We start from the raw sequence: 988 nt of genomic DNA, 5'->3' as shown, positions 1-988 counted from the left end.
TTTTTTGAGATGGAGTCTGGCTCTGTAGCCCAGGCTGGAGGATTGTGGTTTGATCTTGGCTCACTGCGGCCTCCGCCTCCTGGGTCCCGGTTCAAGCAATTCTCCTACCTCAGCCTCCCAAGTAGCTGGGATTACAGGCACAAGCCACCATGCCCAGCTAATTTTTGTATTTTTTAGTACAGATGGGGTTTCACCATGTTGGCCAGTCTGGTCTTGAACTCCTGACCTCGTGATCTGCCTGCCTTGGCCTCCCAAAGTGCTTGGATTACAGGCGTGAGCCACCACACCTGGTTTTTTTTTTTTTTTTCTTTAATAGAGATGGGGTTTCACCATGTTGCCCAGGCTGGTCTGGAACTCTTGGGTTCAAGGAATCCTCCCACCTTGGCCTCCCAAATTGCTGGGATTATAGGCATGAGCCACCTTCCCTGGCCTCCATCCCCATTTAAAGTGTCCCTGGGCCAGGTGCTGCGGCTCATGCCTGTAATCCTCGTACTCTGGGAGGCTGAGGCTGGAGGACTGCTCAAGGCCAAGAATTCCAGACCAGGCTGGGCAGCACAGCAAGACCCCATCCCTACAAAAAATTTTAAAAATTAGCTGGGCATGGTGACGCATGTTTGTGGTCCTAGCTACTCAGGAAGTTGAGGTGGGAGGATGGCTTCAGCCCAGAAGTTTGAGGTTAACTGAGCTATAATTGTGCTCCTGCACTTAGCCTGGGCCACAGAGAGCGACCTTGATCTCAAAAACAAACAAAACTAAAGTGTCCCTGGGTCAATGATGCTCATCCACTCTTTTTTTTTCTTTTTTGAGACAGAGTCTTGCTCTGTTGCTCAGGATGCAGTGCAGTGGTGCAATCTTGGCTTACTGCAACCTCCGCCTTCCAAGTTCAAGCAATCCTCCATCCTCCCACGTCGGCCTCCAGTGTAGTTGGAATTACAAGTGTGTGCCACCACACTGGCTAATGTTCTTATTTTTGGTAAAGACAGGGTTT

This window comes from Cebus imitator, unplaced genomic scaffold (assembly GCF_001604975.1).
Source record: "Cebus imitator isolate Cc_AM_T3 unplaced genomic scaffold, Cebus_imitator-1.0 Scaffold23, whole genome shotgun sequence".
NCBI lineage: Eukaryota > Metazoa > Chordata > Mammalia > Primates > Cebidae > Cebus > Cebus imitator.
Note: the sequence above shows the minus strand (reverse complement) of the source record.